At 40.7% G+C, this 15,094-nt stretch overlaps 1 protein-coding gene across 5 annotated transcripts in view; it reads left to right on the top strand.

Annotated features, from left to right (window-relative positions):
- The window catches only part of KANK1 (KN motif and ankyrin repeat domains 1), a 210,807-nt gene that overhangs the window by 26,901 nt on the left and 168,812 nt on the right, over nucleotides 1-15,094 (top strand). For 2 of the 5 annotated variants that reach the window (XM_061132737.1, XM_061132741.1), the window contains exon 1: nucleotides 6,299-6,443. The exons of the other annotated variants lie outside the window; for them this stretch is intronic. The gene's annotated coding sequence lies outside the window, so the exon portion shown is untranslated. Of the gene's footprint in view, nucleotides 1-6,298; nucleotides 6,444-15,094 lie in introns of those variants that run through there. 5 annotated transcript variants of the gene reach the window in all.

The raw sequence follows: 15,094 nt of genomic DNA, 5'->3' as shown, positions 1-15,094 counted from the left end.
TCTGGCTCACATGGCTGGGATGTAGCAGCGTTCCAAGGACAGTGGCCTTGCGCGTTGCAGAGTGAGACGGTCTGTCCAGTGAAGCTGCTGGGTGGCAGAGGTGTCCCCAGTTTGTCAGGGGCCTTCCCCCATCTGGGGCTTCACTTTCTGAGAGCGCAGTAGGCAGTATGGTATATGGTAGTGTTTGTGATTTCCTCTGCTCTTGACCATTTAGGTATATCTCTCTAAGGCGATTTATGCTTTCTCTACTATGGTCTTCACTTCCTCTGAGTCCTCCTTTGCAATCATTAACAAACATCTGCATGTCCACAAACAGGTTCTGTCCAAGGCAGTCTAGACGTTCTCTACCATCCTCTCCAGAAGGCTTCCAGGCTCCACTCACTTCTCAAATCTAAAGCCACTTCCACATTGCTAGATCTCTTCTAGTAGCACCCCACTTCCAGGTACCAGAATCTGTATTCATTTTTCTAACCTTGCTGTGACAAAATCCACAAGTTTAGTGCATAAGACAACACAAATGTATTATCTTACAGTTCTGTAGGTCACAAGGTCAACACAGGTCTCACTAAAATCAAATCAAGGGGTGGGCAGGGCTAGTTCTGGGAGAGAATCTGTGGTTTCCAGCTTCTTGAGGCCACCTGTGTTCTTTGGCTCATGACCCCCTTCCTCCATCTTCAGAGCCACCTCAGTGACTTGCATCCCTTTTGTGCTTTGAGTTTTTCCTACTGCTACTTCTCTGTCTCTGACCACAACCAGAAAAGGCTCTCTACTTTCAGGGATTCATGGTTACATTGGACCCATGTGGATAACCCAAGGACATCTCCTATCCTCAAAGGTCCTTAACTGTAATCACATCTTCAAAGTCCTTTTTTGCCATGTAATGTATCATAGACAGTCATAGATCTGGGAATGAGGACTTGGACATCTTTGTATCTGGGGGTTGCATTATCTTGCTTACTATGGAAGGTACAGTATGAACAGATTACACAGTTAACTCTGGTCTTGGTTTGCAGCCAGCATTCCTATATGTCAAGCATGTGGTTTTTAATACAACAAATATTTTATTTAGGGCTCATGAGTTCCATCTGGTTGGCAGCATGCACCTTGCAGGACAGGGCTGAGATGAGCAAAAGCTGTTGGAAGACTGGAAGCTTCCCCCTTCCCTCTTTTAGTAAAAAGGAGGGATAGAAGCAGGGAGACCACTTGAGTTTTGACTGTCTTCCTTATTGTGAAATTAAGAACTAAAGCTATAATAATAACAAAAAAGGCTTTCCTAATGGAAATACTAGTGCTCATATATAAAATAGACCCACGTCTTAATAAGCTCTTTCTTCTTTGAAGACAGAGCTCAGCTGCATTGTAGTTTGAACCTCTGATCTTCATGGGAAAGTTGGACCCCTCGGAGGCACTTGGTGTGTTTCTGAGCAGGGTCTGCTTGGGTGGATGGGAAGCCCCCTCTCTGCTTGCCACCTGGAATTTGATGCCACTTCCCCTCTGACAGCTGCTTAGCCTCTAGGGCACTCACAAGTTAAATCTTGTCTCAGGAAATAATTTGCTTGAAGATCAAAGCATAGATAGGATAAATTAATTTTTCAACAAACCACAGGTCTGAGAGAATGTAAACATCGTCTCAAGTGCTACTAATGTCCTTTATGAAGGAGTAGTTTGAGGAGGATTCCTTTTTTTTTTTTTTTTTTTCCTTTTCTTCTAAGATAGTTCTGCATTTGGTTGGCTTGTGTCTTACTATGTTAAAAAAAAAAAAAAAAAAGACTTGCATTTAATGCAGATAAGACCCTGAAGCAGCCAGTTATTTCTGTGGATTTCAACACCTATCTCACTTAGAGCAGTGGTTTTCAAGCAGTAAGGGAGGGGGGAAGTGAATTTGCACCATAGTGGGCATTTGGCAATGTCTGGAGGAGTTTTTTTATTCTAATGATTCAGGGGAATCAAATGGGTAGAGGCCAGGGATGCTGCTAAACACCCTACAATGTACAGGACAGCTCCCACTACAGACAGTTACTCAACCCACAATGTCAATAGTGCTGAGCCTTGAGAGACCTTAGAGGGATTGTTTTCTATTTTTCACTGATTTGGCTGTGTCTTTAACACATAGACAATCTGTGAGGTTTTCAGTCCTTTTAGTTTCTCACTCCTTCCTTTTAGTTTCTAACACCTTCCTCTTAAGAGGCCCATCTATGGAGTGGATTTCTTCCTGCCACCCTTGTTAATGTACTCATCTTTTTTTGTCTCAGAGCAGAGCTCTTGAGAGCAGTGTTTGCCAGGTAGTGGCAAAGGCCACATGATGCAGAGAGTGGAAGGAACACAGGCTCTGGACTTCTCAGCCTCTGCTTTCCCATCTGTAAAATGGAAGTAACAGTAGTACCCAATTTAGAGTTTCCAAATTTAAGAAAGATGGTGTTGCAACATGTTTGGCATGTAATACCTGCTCGATAGATGTGTTCTTTTCCTAGCCAACTTAGCAGGAGGCCATGCTCAAAGTCCAAGGAGCCTAGGGCCTCTCTCTCTGTTTCTAAGTTGCATATTTAAGAGTGACACAAATTCTTAAGTATTCTGGGTTGTTCTCAGCTCTCTGGGAAGGAGGAGAACTTAAAGCTTTTCAGTAAAGGTTACTCCATGATTGACAAAAGAGTCTGAAAAGTACCTAAGAGGTATGTTTTGCCTCAGACTAGAGCTATTTAAAAAACTAAACTGACAGAAACTAGTTTGAGTTGGAACATTGCTGACTTACTTATAGATACCTGTAAAGATGCCTTTTCAAACAGGTGGATTTCTGCCATCAGTTGCTATTTGGCAAAGGCCACTTCTTGCTCAGTTACTTATTTTGAGAGTCAGCTTAGAACATAGGGTTTGGAGTCAGATTTAAGAGAATTCTGTCTGTTCTGATCACAGCCTCAGCTCTCCCACTTGTAAAGTGGGAATAATACTGCTTCTCTCAGAAGGTGGCCATAAAAATCATATGAAAGCATGTGTGTAAGACATCTAACTTCCTAAGTGGGGCTTCCCTGCTGGCCCAGATGGTAAAGAAACTACCTGCAATGCCAGAGATGTAGGTTCAGTCCCTGGGTAGGGAAGATCCCCAGAAGAAGGGAATGGCTACCCACTCCAGTATTCTTGCCTTGAGCATTCTGTGGATGGAGGATCTTGGCCGGCTACAATCCATGGGGAGTCATGAAAGATTTGGACGCGACTGAACAACTAACACTTTCACTTTGACTTCATATGATATGTAAAGGTTATTGGTTGAGAATTTTCCAATTTTAAAATGTCACGTATGTAAATGTTATGAGAGGTAACAAGAAGTAAATTTTTACTCAAACTATTTATTAGTATTTCTGTCCAATTGTGTATTTGAGATGGAAACGCAATGGCAACCCAATCCAGTGTTCTTGCCTGGAAAATCCCATGGACAGAGGAGCCTGGTAGGCTGCAGTCCATGGGGTCGCTAAGAGTCAGACACGACTGAGCGACTTCACTTTCACTTTTCACTTTCATGCATTAGAGAAGGAAATGGCAGCCCACTCCAGTGTTCTTGCCGGGAGAATCCCAGGGACAGCGGAGCCTGGTGGGCTGCCATCTGTGGAGTCGCACAGAATTGGACATGACTGAAGCGACTTAGCAGCAGCAGCAGCAGTGTATTTGAGAAAGTTGAACTCGCTGCTGCTTTTATGGAGGGAGAATCAGCACAGATCTCTGTGCCTTACAGCTCTCATGCCACCGAAGAATGACTGTCCCATATCATGCTCTCAGTGCTACCAGAAACTAGCATGAGGCAGTTTATAACATGATTTTACAGAATTGGTGATGGTTGCAAAAGTTGACATTTCTTTAGTTAATATCTATGCCTGTCAGTTTGCCCCTCACCACCTTCAAAATCTAAGTCCAAATTCTTTCCTCTAGAAGGAGGCTACAGACTCTCTCTGCTTCATCCTGATAATTTCTCCATTTCAAGTCTCTTAATCACCCATTTTTTCAAGCTGCCTTTACTAACTTGCATTTGTAGATCCATTGCTTGGTAAACAGAACATTTCATATTACGCTGTTTGCCCACTTTGATATTTTTTTCCCTTGAGGATTAGTTCCATTTCATATATGTGTGTTTATCACTATAGCTTCTGGTGCAGAGAGGGGCATTCTGTAGTTTTACTACTTATTATATTAACTTTTGATATAACATAATATAAATCAGTTTATAACATAAACTTTTGATATAACATAAATCAGTCATAACAGATTTGAGATTAGCAATTAACAGAGGGACCAGCCAACACTCTATGGGAGGAATAAGCGAAGTTGAAGCTGGTGAGTGGTGAAAAGAAGAGAAACCGCATGTTTAGTTGGGCAATCAGGCAAATAAGCAAAGTAAGTGCTCTGATGGGGAAGTACAGGCTATTACGGGCACTTGAAACCAGAAACTTTAGTGGGACGTGGGGGTCAGAGGAGTTTAAGTGGAAACCTGTTGGGTGAGGTGGGGTTAGCCAGGTGAAGTGGTGGATTTGGGCAAGAAGCTGTTCCAGATAGAGGGGGAGAACATCCTGTATTTCAGAAGCAAAGTGAGTTTAGTTTGTGATTTCAGATTGGAGGGTACAGTTGGGTATGGGAGGGTGTGGCATGGGGAGACAGGTTGTAAAGGGCCTGGCAGACCATGTTAAGAAATTGAAATCTTTATCTCAAGAGTGGTAAGAAATTATTATAGAGTTTTAAGCCATTGACTGCTGTAACTAGAAGGACAGGTTGGAAAATTCCCTCCGGCTTGGGGGATGTGAGGATGGCCAGAGAACTGAGTCACCTGTAGTGATACCCAGGTAGGAGAAGTCTTAGTCTGGGCAAGGGCATGGGCCAAGGGGCTGGAGCAGGATGGGCAGAGTGGAGGTTTCAGAGATGATTGGGGAGGAAGAGTGAAGTACAGTGCCCAGCCTTCTGAGAAAACCAGCTGCTACCAGGTGAGATGACTCCTAGGAGGTTTGTGGTGGAGGACAGTGAGTTTGGTTTGAGTTCTGGGGTCGACAGGACATCAAAAGGGAGATGTCAGCTTAAGTCTGAATTTAAAGTTGAGGAAAAAGAGGAAGAGCACAGTGAGTTGCATTCTGTGAATCTCCCCCATATGGATTGTCATTGCAGCTGTGAGGTAATAAGACCATCAGGGTAGGTGGTGGAGAGGGCTGAGGGCTAAACCATGAAGGGCAGCCTGCAAAGGAGACTTGGGAGGGATTGTCAGAAAGGTCAGAGGAAGCCCTCAAGAGTGCACTTCAAGGAAGAAATAGTTACTGGTGTCTGATCCTGTGGAGCCACGAGAAGTGCGTCGTATCTGGTGGCTTTGGCAGCAGGAACAGTTTCAGAAGCTTGATGGCTGCTGGGCCCGGAGCAGAGAGGGTGGAGGAGTGGGTGGGAAGTGAGAAAGGAGAAACAGCATGTGTCCATGCATTGCTTCTGCTGGTCTGGGTGGAGCCTTTGAGGCCTTTAGGAAAAACTGTGCCCCTGTGGGTGGAGGCAGTCCCGAGTGGGTGATGAGTGAGACTTCAGTTTCTATATACCGTCTTAGCTGGTGCCTGTGTTTAGTATGCAAACTGCACCCCTTGTGCATGGGGCCCTCGAAGACATTTTTGGTTGTTACAGTTGAACCTGGGGGGATGGGAGGGACTGTCACCCAGTAGGCAGAGGCCAGGGATGCTGCTGTGTAGCACATTGTAGCTTTTCACCTGTTTTTTGGTTTTTTTCCTTGAGTCATTTTCACTACCCACCACCCACCCCCTAATAAATACTCTAATGCAAGGTAACCTTGTGTCCTAAATTCTGTCTCTGGGCACATTGTAAGACGTCTGTATTTTAATACCATTGGTTAGGAAATTCTGTTTTGGCAACCCAGGGACGGATATTGCTTTAGCTAATCTAAAGTAGCCCATAATTCAGTGTCAGGTTGATAAGGCTTTAATGCACAGTCAGCCAGCCCATTGACTGTCAAGCTTGGAGAAAAGACAGGAAGTGTTTCTTGTCTTTAGAAGCAAGACTTGCTTCTGGCTTTGGGAAGAAAAGAGTACAAATGGTTCTCACCAGATAGGGTTGCAGCAGCTCTCCCAGCATTTTGGGAACAAATCAAGTCATTATCTTGACGATGTCAAAACTGTGTTCCCAGACCAGTTGCTGTCTGAAACATTTGGGGCTGATGAGAAGAATTAATTAGCAGCTCTGTCTCTCGGTGTCCTTTTTCAGCCTTCTCAGATTGCACCCTGAGTCCCTCAGACATGTAGGCTGCTCATTTGATAATCTGTGTTTTGCTCAGTACAGAAAGGTTGCTGGCTAAATGTTGGGAGCCCCTCTAACCTGAGGCTGCCAGTGTCCTGGGTCCGATGAACAAGAAAATCTACTGTAACGTGTTGTCAATGGGAAAGCATTTGAATTCACAGAACAGCCTTGGGGAATCCTGGGTAAGTTTGATGAACTAGATTACCTTTTCTGTTTTCAGAAATATTTTACCTTGCAACAGTGGGTGATTCTAAAGCCCTTGGAAGAATGAAAACAAACTTAATATTAAGTTTTGGCAAAGAGTGTATAAGACAGTGAGAATATAAGGGTTAAGAACAGGAAACATCTTAATTTTAAAATAGTGGTAGCGGAGGTGAATTAAAATGAATGCTGTGTTGAATGCAAGATATGCCTTGGTTGTGGACATGTTGCTTCTGAATTAATTATTATATGTAGAAGCTTATTTCAGGCCCCTCCCTGTAAAACTGATTTTTCGTATAATTTAAAAAGATAAGGCTAATGATACAAATTCTCTTACTGCATGGTGAGTGCCATATACAAATGGTAAACCATGCTTTTCTTACATGTGCATTTATAGCCTAAGTCTACAATATCACAAAATGGTAAAATACACTGCTTTTTAATTTCTGTAGTGGACCAGCCAATACTGTGAAAGGGGAAAGTGGTAGTGGGGAGAAAGTGGGAAGTTTTAGGCTAAAGAATATTAATGTAAATCTTATTTCCAATATGGCGAACTCTTTGATCATATAGTTAAGATTAACAGTTTGAGATCACTTCACATTTTTTTATTTTTTCCCTAGTCAGAACTGTAGGAAATATTGATAAACATTTATCCTACTTTTAAAGTTCTCTATACTATGACTTAGCAGCAGCAGCATACTATGAAATTCATAGTCTGTCTTCATAACTTCAATAGCATGTGGTTATGTATAGTTAAGAAAACTATTTCTCATGTGTCTTTGATTTTGCCAAATTCTTTTATTAAGGTACTAAAAATTTGTTATGGTAATTCCTTGAGAGAATTTTTTAAATACTTTCAGTTTTCTTGAGATATAATTGACACACAGCATTTTATAAGTTTAAGATATATAGCATAATAATTTGACTTACATATATCATAAAATGATTATCACAATAAGGCTAGTGAACATCTGTCATCTCACATAAATACATTAAATAAATAGGAAAAAAATGTATATTTCCTTGTGATGAGAACTCTTAGGATTTACTCTGTTAACAGCTTTCATATATAATGCACAGCAGAGTTAATTATATTTATCATGTTGTACATTACCTCCCTCCTACTTGTTTATCTTATAACTGGAATTTCATAACTTCTGACTACCTTCATCCAACCTCCTCCCCATGCACCCCCCAGCCCCCCACCCCGCCTCTGGTAGTCACAAGCCTGATCTCTTTTGGTGAATTTGTTTGATGCTGAAGTATAATTCACATGCTAGTTCCTGGTATACAACATAGTGACTTCACATTTCTTTACTTTTCAAAATGATCACAGTATGTCTAATTATCTGTTACCATACAAAAATATTATGATAATATATGCTATATTCCCTACATTGTACATTTTATACCTGTGACTCATTTATTTTGTAACTGAAAGTATGTACCTCTTAATCTCTCTCTCCACTGCCTTCCTCTGGCAACCACATGTTTGTTCTCTGTATCTGTGACTCTTTTTGTTTAGTTAAGTTTGTTCATTTGTTTCGTTTTTTAAATTCCACATATAAGTGAGATCATACAATTTTTGTCTTTCTCTGACTTATTGCATTTAGCATAATACTCTCTAGGTCCATCCATCTTGTGGCAAATGGCAGGATTTCATTCTTTTTTATGGTTGAGCAATATTCCATTGTATATATACATTCCTTTTTATCCACTCATCTATTGATGGGCACTTAGGTTGCTTCCATATCTTGGCAATGGTAAAATAATGCTGTAGTGAGCATAGTGCTGTATACATCTTTTCTATAGTGTTCTTGTTTTCTTTGGATAAATATCCAAGAGTTGAATTGCTAGGTCATGTGGTATTTTTGTTTTTAAGGTTTTGAGGAATTAGTGTTTTCGGTAGTGGTGGGGCTGCACCAATTTACATTTTCACTAACAATTCACAAGGATTCTTTTTGATAATAGTCATTCTGGCAGGTGTGAGGTGATAGCTCATTATAATTTTGATTTGCATTTCACTGATGATTAGTGTTGTTGAATGTTCCACATGTCTATTGGGCAGCTGTATGTTTTCTTTTGAAAAAAAGGTCTGTCCAGAACTTCTGTCCATTTTTCAGTTGGGTTCTTTTTTTTGATGCCAAGTTTTTTGTATATTTTGGAAATTAATCCCTTGTCAGATTTATTCTTGACAAATATCTTCTCTCATTCAAGTAGGCTTTTCATTTTATTGATAGTTTCCTTTACTAAGCAAAAGCTTTTTAGTTTCATGTAGTCCCATTTATTTTCTTTTTTACCCCCTTGCCTAAGGAAATGTATCCAAACAAATACTGCTAAAACTGCTGTCAGAGAGCAGATTGCCTATTTTTTCTTCTACAAATTTTGTGAGTTCAGATCTTACATGTAAGTCTTTAATCCATTTTGAGTTTATTTCTATAGATGGTATGAGAAAGTAGTCCAGTTCGATTCCTTTGCAGGTAGCTGTCCAATTTTGCCAACACCATTTACTGAAGAGGCTGTCTTTTCCCCATTGTATATTCCCGGCTCCTTTGTTGGAGATGAATTGCCCATATAAGTGTGAGCTCATTTCTGGGCTCTCTCTTCTGTATCACTGATCTGTGTGTCTGTTTTTGTGTCAGTACCGTATTGTTTTTGATGACTGTAGCTTTATAGTATATAATTTTATTTATTTATTTATTTATTTTTTTAATTAGTTGGAGGCTAATCACTTCACATCATTTCAGTGGGTTTTGTCATACATTGACATGAGTCAGCCATGGATCTACACGAATTCCCCATCCCGATCCCCGCTCCCACCTCCCTCTCCACCCGATTCCTCTGGGTCCTCCCAGTGCACCAGGCCGGAGCACTTGTCTCATGCATCCCACCTGGGCTGGCGATCTGTTTCACCATAGATAGTATACATGCTGTTCTTTTGAAATATCCCACCCTCACATTCTCCCACAGAGTTCAAAAGTCTGTTCTGTATTTCTGTGTCTCTTTTTCTGTTTTGCATATAGGGTTATTGTTACCATCTTTCTAAATTCCATATATATATGTGTTAGTATATAGTTAGTATATAGTTTTAAACCAGGGATTGTGATCGCTCCAGCTTTGTTCTTCTTAATATGGTTTTGGCTCTTTGGGGTCTTTTATATTTCCTTGTAAAATTTAGAATTACTTGTACTGTGAAAAATGCCATTGGTATTTTGATGGAGGAAAGAATATTTTTATGGATAAATAATTAAGGAAAAGCATTTAAGATAATCCTTGTGTTAGTGTGTTAGTTGCTCAGTCGTGACTGTTTGTGATGCCATGGACTATAGCCCACCAGGCTCCTCTGTCCATGGAATTCTCCAGGCAAGAATACTAGAGTGGGTTGCCATTCCCTTCTCCAGGGATTAAGCCCAGGTCTCCTGCATTTCAGGTGGATTCTTAACCATCTGAGCCACCAAGGAAGCCTTATGCCTTCATAATATCAGTAGTCTTTCTACCATATTGCAAGCCTCAGTGAAAATGATTATTGGGGAGGGTTTTTTTCAATTCAGACAACCAGCAGGAGATTCTCTGGGAAAGAGTGCAGCTCCTTCTTTATGTTCAGTTCAGTTCAGTTGCTCAGTTGTGTACGACTCTTCACAACCCCATGGACCACAGCATGCCAGGCCTCCCTGTCCATCACCAACTCCCAGAGTCTACTTAAACTCATCTCCATTGAGTCGGTGATGCCATCCAACCATCTCATCTTCTGTTGTCCCCTTCTCCTCCCGCCCTCAATCTTTCCCAGCATCAGGGTCTTTTCCAGTGAGTCAGCTCTTCGCATCAGGTGGCCAAAGTATTGGAGTTTCAGCTTCAACATCAGTCCTTCCAGTGAACACTCAGGACTGATCTCCTCTAGGATAGACTGGTTGGATCTCCTTGCAGTCCAAGGGACTCTCAAGAGTCTTCTCCAACACCACAGTTCAAAAACATCAATTCTTCAGCACTCTTAGAGTCCACCTCTCACATCCATACATGACCACTGGAAAAATCATAGTACTGACTAGACGGACCTTTGTTGACAGAGTAATGTCTCTGCTTTTTAATATGCTGTCTAGGTTGGTCATAACTTTCCTTCCAAGGAGCAAGCATCTTCTAATTTCATGGCTGCAGTCACCATCTACAGTGATTTTGGAGCCCCCAAAAATAAAGTCTGACACTGTTTCCACTGTTCCTCCATCTATTTGCTGTGAAGTGATGGGACCAGATGCCATGATCTTAGTTTTCTGAATGTTGAGCTTTAAGCCAACTTTCTCACTCTCCTCTTTCACTTTCATCAAGAGGCTCTTTAGTTCTTCACTTTCTGCCATAAGTGTGGTGTCATCTGCATATCTGAGGTTATTGATATTTCTCCCTGCAATCTTGATTCCAGCTTGTGCTTCCTCCAGCCCCACGTTTCTCATGATGTACTCTGCATATAAGTTAAATAAGCAGGGTGACAATATACAGCCTTGACGTACTCCGTCTCCTATTTGGAACCAGTCTGTTGTTCCATGTCCAGTTCTAACTGTTGCTTCTTGACCTGCATACAGGTTTCTCAAGAGGCAGGTGAGGTGGTCTGGTATTCCCATCTCTTTCAGAATTTTCCACAGGTTATTGTGATCCACACAATCAAAGGCTTTGGCATAGTCAATAAAGCAGAAATAGATGTTTTTCTAGAACTCTCTTGCTTTTTTGATGATCCAGCAGATATTGGCAATTTGATCTCTGGTTCCTCTGCCTTTTCAAAACCAGCTTGAACACCTGGAAGTTCATGGTTCACATATTGCCAAAGCCTGGCTTGGAGAATTTTGAGCACTACTTCTAGCATGTGAGATGAGTACAATTGTGTACTGGTTTTGAGCATTCTTTGGCATAGCCTTTTTTTGGGATTGGAATGAAAACTGACCTTTTCCAGTCCTGTGGCCACTACTGAGTTTTCCAAATTTGCTAGCATATCGAGTGCAGCACTTTCACAGCATCCTCTTTTAGGATTTGAAGTAGCTCAACTGGAATTCCATCACCTCCCCTAGCTTTGTTCATAGTGATGCTTCCTAAGGCCCACTTGACTTCGCATTCCAGGACATCTGGCTCTAGGTGAGTGATCACACCATCGTGATTATCTAGGTCATGAAGATATTTTTTGTACAGTTCTTTGTGTATTCTTGCCACCTCTTCTTAATATCTTCTGCTTCTGTTAGGTCCATACCATTTCTGTCCTTTATTGAGCCCATCATTGCATGAAATGTTCCCTTGGTGTCTAATTTTCTTGAAGAAACCTCTAGTCTTTCCCATTCTATTGTTTTCCTCTATTTCTTTGCATTGATCACCGAGGAAGACTTTCTTATATCTCCTGGGTAGTCTTTGGAACTCTGAATTCAAATGGGAATATCTTGCCTTTTCTCCTTTGCTTTTTGCTTCTCTTCTTTTCACAGCTATTTGTAAGGCCTCTTCAGACCGCTGTTTTGCATTTTTGCATTTCTTTTTCTTGAGGATGGTGTTGATCCCTGTCTCCTGTACAGTGTCACATACCTCACTCCATAGTTCATCAGGCACTCTGTCTATCAGATCTAGTCCCTTGAATCTGTTTCTCCCTTCCACTGTATAATCGTAAGGGATTTGATTTAGGTCATACCTGAATGGTCTAGTGGTTTTCCCTACTTTCTTCAATTTAAGTCTGAATTTGGCAATAAGGAGTTCATGATCTTTATGTTATTTAGTTATTAACCCAGGAGGGCTTTCCAAAGCTTTGTCAATGATACATGGTGGATCCCTGACGTTGTGGTCATTGCAGGTGAACTTGGTACTTCCTTGGCTGTTAAACCCTCAGCAGCAGGTATAGATGCCTCTGTTTGCTTTCTGTGATAACTTTCATAATAAATAGCAAAGGTATTTGCTAAGAATGTTTGAAAAGAAAATGTGAACAAATCTATATTTAACTAAACAGACAGGTATTATGAGAAAAAAATCCAATAGATGTAGTATGAAGAAATTTTTATAAACAAATATCCCCCACCAATTAACTCACTTGTATATATATATATATATATATATATATATATATATATATGCATAAAAATAAATATAATGGATATCCTAAAGTATTAACAGTGGTAAAATTTCTTTTGGCATTATAATTTGAAATTTCTTTCTCTTTGGGATTTTTTAAAAGTTTCATGATGAACATTTTATATTTATACAATAAAAATAAGAGGGAAGTGAGTATAAATACATAAATGGCAGGGATTTCATAGTCTGGTTAAAAAATTGTACATTACTATATGCAAAACAGAAAAAGAGACACAGATGTACAGAACAGAATTTTGGACTCTGTGGGAGAAGGCGAGGGTGGGATGTTTCGAGAGGATAGCATTGAAACATGTATATTATCTAGGGTGAAACAGATCACCAGGCCAGGCTGGATGCATGAGACAAGTGCTCGAGCCTGGTGCACTGGGAAGACCCAGAGGAATCCGGTAGAGAGGGAGGTGGGAGGGGGGATCGGGATGGGGATGGGGAATACATGTAAATCCATAGCTGATTCATGTCAATGTATGACAAAAACCACTACAATATTGTAAAGTAATTAGCCTCCAACTAATAAAAATAAATGAAAAAAAAATTGTACATTGCATGAAGTTATAGATAAGACTATATAAATTAATTGTGTAAAATTAATTTTTTTCATTTTAATTCCATTTTTAATTCAAAAGAAGTTTTTTTTTTCTTTGGTTTTTTTTTTAGATTTTTTGTATTTCTTCCGTAGGACAGCAGAGGGGAGGGAGGCATATGTGAATTTTGGGTGTTTTATCTTTTCTTCTCATTTTATTTCTTCTCTATTACTTCGATAGTTTGTCCAGGAGTGTTGTTCCAAAACCTTATAGAGGTAGTGGAGAATGCCCCATTAAAACTGTTCTGCAAGATCTTCCCCCAACTTCCTTCAGGTGTGACTACTGGCTGCTTGCCTTCTTAAAAAATCCCACTCAGTCCTGTGGGAAAAGAGTGCTTTACTGAGTACATAGTGATAACGCCTCATTCTGTGGCTGACTTAGTTCATTTAAAGTACTTCAGTTTATTAATGAAGAAAACTGCCAAGAAGTTGTTTGTGGCAGAATTGAGCTAGATTGATAGAGAAAAGCCCCACAGTATTTCAAGGCAGGCTCTGTTTCAGTCTGTTTGTTTCTCATTCCTTTAGAATAAAAAACTGTTTTTCCTTCCTTTTCCTATTACCACTCAAACATATGTCTCAGCACACAGCTTGAGATGGGGAGCAACCTGGCTTTCACAAGCCCCAGGCTGCCCTGTAGGGGTTTGACTTCTCCGTCTGCCCCCGCCACCTGGCTTGTTTCTTTCTTTCTTCTCCCGGTCCTCTGGGGCCCAAGCTGTGGTGACTCTATGACATAGGAACTCGGAAGCTGGTGAATAAATCCCCGAGCAGGTGGCTGCCTATTGTCTGTCTAAAGGAAGTGAGCAGGGTTCTTCCTGGGGCTGCTTTCATCTTCTGATAGCTTCTAAAGGGCAGAATAATCCTTAACTGGAGTGGGGTGATTGTCTGCACAGAGTCCTGGGGTCAAGAGGCTTCCTAGGGAAAACCACCTTGGTGGGCTTTGGTATTTTCCCTCCATGATAACTGAGGCTGTTTGGAGCAAGGACTTGCTTTCTTTTTTTTATTTTTGGTGAATGACAGAAATTTATTTCACACATTTCTGGAGGCCATAGGTACAAGATCATGGTGGCAGATGATGGCCCTTTTCTGAGTTGTAGAATTGTCTTGTTAGGACATCTCCTGCATATGAATGAGTTTCCTTCTGAGAGTACACTTTTAAGTCCAGTTTGTTCATAAGTCCAACAAAGTTAGCCTTAGTATCCAACTAACACATTCGGCTATATACTGCTGCTTTTACACGTGTTTCCAGACATCCTGGGCTTGACATAAAGGTACTGTACTAATGTAGTCTATACAGTACTGTGCAGTTAAGTACACAAAAAAAGGACTTACTTTCTGATGTGGGCGTGTCTGATATTTCACTGGTCTCAGTACTGCTGGATTAGATGCAGATACTCAGAATAACAATTTCCTATGCGGGGAGAAAACACAGTGCAGGTGGGATAAATAAGTCGACTTAATCCATTGATTGGTTCATTCAGAGGTTTGTAATATGTAGTATCTTTTAGATATTGATAATTCTAAAGAGAAGCTCTGATCTTTAACTAGGTTTTATGGTAGCCATTAGGGTGTTTATTACCAAAAACCACTCACCACTCATTATTTTAAAAAAGATGGCGCAAGCCACTCTTTCCTCCCCATATCTGTGTATAAGCCTGAATGCAGATCTTTAACAGTATATATCTTCACGCTGAGCAGCAAGAACAGATAAGCATCTTCTCAAAAAACCCTGAATAGAAAATAAGCTGGACTCTTACAGAATTAAATTGTCTTAGGAGTGAGAGGCAATGGCTGGCAGCCTGAGAGGACATACAAGGTCTCAACTGTAGCTCTTGGGGTTATGGTAGGGAGAGGTTTAGTTATAAGAAAAAGGCCCTGTAGCCTTCTGTCCCATAACGCTTCCATTTTATCCACCTTCTTTTCCCATTCTTTCCCTGAATTGTCTTT

This window comes from Dama dama, chromosome 29 (genome assembly GCF_033118175.1).
Source record: "Dama dama isolate Ldn47 chromosome 29, ASM3311817v1, whole genome shotgun sequence".
NCBI lineage: Eukaryota > Metazoa > Chordata > Mammalia > Artiodactyla > Cervidae > Dama > Dama dama.
This window is presented reverse-complemented; position numbering and strand designations above follow the sequence as displayed.